Source organism: Azolla caroliniana, unplaced genomic scaffold, assembly GCF_043228905.1.
Source record: "Azolla caroliniana isolate FFs.n. ecotype wild unplaced genomic scaffold, voAzoCaro1.0.p SCAF_8, whole genome shotgun sequence".
In the NCBI taxonomy this organism is placed as follows: domain Eukaryota; kingdom Viridiplantae; phylum Streptophyta; class Polypodiopsida; order Salviniales; family Salviniaceae; genus Azolla; species Azolla caroliniana.
In genome coordinates, this window is record NW_028230443.1 from 15,213,327 (window position 1) to 15,216,953 (window position 3,627).

General features: G+C 36.6%; 1 pseudogene across 1 annotated transcript; it reads right to left on the reverse strand.

Annotated features, from left to right (window-relative positions):
• Positions 1-737: 737 nt before the first annotated feature.
• Positions 738-3,415, reverse strand: LOC147861066 (caffeic acid 3-O-methyltransferase-like; annotated as a pseudogene). The gene is made up of 4 exons (XR_015530100.1): positions 2,902-3,415; positions 1,481-2,300; positions 1,298-1,362; positions 738-1,037 (listed from the first exon to the last, which is right to left on the reverse strand). The product of XR_015530100.1 is annotated as a caffeic acid 3-O-methyltransferase-like (transcript).
• Positions 3,416-3,627: the final 212 nt, after the last annotated feature.

The window sequence follows — 3,627 nt, forward strand, 5'->3', positions numbered from 1 at the left end:
TACCTTCACCATCATTGGAACAATAAATCTATTTTCATTATGCTCAAATTGGGCTAGTATGACATTCACTTATTATGTTTATTTTATTTAGGTTTCTTCTATGACTTTCTGTTCTTGTGGTGCCATCTTGTATAATTTTTCAAGCTTGATTAACTACGCATACCCCCAATTTTGTGCCACAACCATTAGTAACTTCTTGTTAATTCTCTTCTTCTTTTTCAAGGAAACATGTATGAGGTTATCTCAATCATACCTTTCTAGAAAATTTAGTCATACTTTTAGTGTTACTTCCAAGAGATTATGAATAATAGCAGAAATGCCCAAGTTTCCAATGTTTGACAAGTAGTTAGCACCTGTATATAGTCATGAATGTGAAAAATGTTGTGTCAAGCTTCCTTGCTAGACATTTCCTAACCCTCTCTCCTTTAACATTGTTCTTAAAGATGTTTTGGATATATGCCAAGTGATGCACCTCATTTTTATGAGAGACTTCCTAAATTGACACACTTAATGGATTTTTTTCCACTTTAAATTATAAGTTAAAACTTTAAGTAACTGCATGGCTTCACCAAATGTAAAATTTAATTAATCATAAAAAATATTCTTCTTAAAATGGAATGCATAATAAAGGCAACAATTAAGTATTTACTCAACATCGAGTTATTTGCGTGGGAGTTTCGAATTTCTAAATTCACGTTTTGGATTTAGGTATTTTATATAGTTAGGATTCTAAGTTCCTACAACTTATATAGCTCAATGACACTAAATTCATTTATCTTGGATTTTACTTCAAGACGAGCAAAACCAACACTTTTAGCAAGATTCTCAACCTCTTCTTGGGTTCGTTCTCTACCTCCAATGGTTTGGGTAAACATATAAAGATCCAAATGGTAACCAACACGAGCTCTCAAGTCCCGTTCGATACCCATCGGCAATATTGCATCAATTATAATGACTTTTCCATTATTCAATAATGCCTTGTAGCAATTCTCTAATATCTTCATGCAATGTTCGTCGCTCCAATCGTGCAAAACCGTCTATGCAATGTTAAATCTTGTTAGTTTTGTGCAAAGTCATTTAGACATAAAAGAATAATAAACTTATATGAATTTATTGGTACCAATAAATTTGTTAAATTTTAGATTGTCAGTGCATATATAGTTGAGCTAAGCGCAAATAATGACATTCTAATTGTATATTTTATTCAAAATATATTGTTGGATGCATTCTCATTATTTGGGTTTTGTTAACAATGCATGAGACTATACATATTAATTAATACGGAAGGGATTTGAACCTTCATGAAAATTGCATCAGCTTGAGGTATTTCAATAAACATGTCACCTCCCACATGCTCGATTCCTTATATCAAAAAATAGTAAAATGAAATATATCAAAATTACTTATTTTTTAGTCTTCACGAACATTTCAAATTCATTATGTATATCAAACAATAGATGTGCTTGCCATAATTGCATACCTGAATAATTTGGGGCTAGAGAAATGACATGTGGTTGGTCAAAGTTTATACCACGAATGTGGGGAAAGCGAGAGATGATCAAATGAAGTGATGATCCATGGCCACCACCAACATCAACGAGTATATTTATATCATCGAAACACGTGGGATAAGAGTCGAGGAGGTCACGAATGGGGATAGTGCTACCATTGGCCATAGCAGTGTTGAAGATGGAACCAAAGTGTGGATCATGTTGGCCATATTCAAAAACATCTAGACCATCGTGGGCCTTGGCGAAGGGTTGGCCACCATCAAGAACAGCCTCATGTAAGACATGCCAAGATTTAATAGTAACAGGGTCTACACAGAGTCGCAGTAGTGGTGCCAAAGAGGATCCATTCTAGACAAAATATTGGCTAACTAAGTTAAGACCATATCTTCTTGTTGGGTGCTTAGTGAAGGGATCAAGACCAATGTCCGCATGAACAACACCATGACTAGTCACCACTCTCAAAAGTCTATCTAATGCTACGGAAACTCTTATATTGGCATCTGGTACGACACTACTACTCATTCGTGACACTATTTCTTCGACTGAATATAACCCTCGTTCCATACCCTCCTCCTTTTCTATATCTGCATTTGCCATGACATCAAAGACTTTCAATTTTATGAGTGTGTTAATGGCCATGGGCAAACAACACAATAAGCTCAATTCTACTCCCCTCAACCATGCTTCATTTTCCACTTCCTCACCCATCACCCCAAGCATCGACTCATTAACAATGTCACCCATCCTCAATGTCTCTCTCTCTCTCTCTCTCTCTCTCTCCCTCCCTCTCTAGATCTGTCTATCCCTCTCTGTTCTAGGTGACTTTCTTATATAGCCTCATCATAGGGTATTTGTCTTGTCATATGATATAGACTTTCATATATAATCACAAGAAACAAGATTGAGAAGAAAACCAGAAAAGTAAAACTGAGCACGCTACTACCAAACAATCAATTTCTATGTCAAGTAGGCCCAAATGAATGTAATGCTTTTGTCTTTCCTTTTTTAAATGCTAAACGACCAATTTCTATCTGAATTCCTATGCAACGTAACATGTCACACAATAGATTCACTGCACAGAAGATAAATGAAACACACATTAGCGTGCACATTTCTACCAAAAGAGAGAGCCAGTAATCTGCTGCAGAAGACATAGTATCAACCAAAGCGCCTCAAAATTGTGGCTCTTAAGAGTGTCAAAACGGAGCACAGACCAACGCGAGGTTGAGAAGGAAAACCACAAACTCATACATGATTACTTAAATTTGGAATATATTTCTTCGATGACAGGCAGAAAATTTGGAATATATTTTCTCGATCGTAGGATTATACAATGTGTGTGTATATGTGTGTTTCGTTGACAAGCGTCGGAAAAATGTAGGGAGTTTGCATCAAGAACAACCTCATGTAAGACATGCCAAGATTTAATAGTAACAGGGTCTACAGAGAGTCGAAGTAGTGGTGCCAAAGAGGATCCATTGTGAACAAAATATTGGCTAACTAAATTAAGACCATACCTTCTCGTTGGGTGCTTAGTGAAGGGATCATGACCAATGTCCGCATGAACAACACCATGACTAGCCACCACTCTCAAAAGTCTATCTAATGATACGGAAACTCTTATATTGGCATCTGGTACGACACTACTACTCATTCGTGACACTATTTCTTCGACTGAATATAACCCTCATTCCATACCCTCCTCCTTTTCTATATCTGCATTTGCCATCACATCAAAGATGTTCAATTTTATGAGTGTGTTAATTGCCATGGGCAAACAACACAATAAGCTCAATTCTACTCCCCTCAACCATGCTTCATTTTCCACTCCCTCACCCATCACCCCAAGCATCGACTCATTAACAATGTCACCCATCCTCAATGTCTCTCTCTCTCTCTCTCTCTCTCTCTCTAGGTCTGTCTATCCCTCTCTATTCTAGGTGACTTTCTTATATAGCCTCATCATAGGGTAGTTGTCTTGTCATATGATATAGACTTTCATATATAATCACAAGAAACAAGATTGAGAAGAAAACCAGAAAAGGAAAACTGAGCATGCTACTGCCAAACAATCAATTTTTATGTCAAGTAGGCCCAAATGAATGTAATGCTTTTG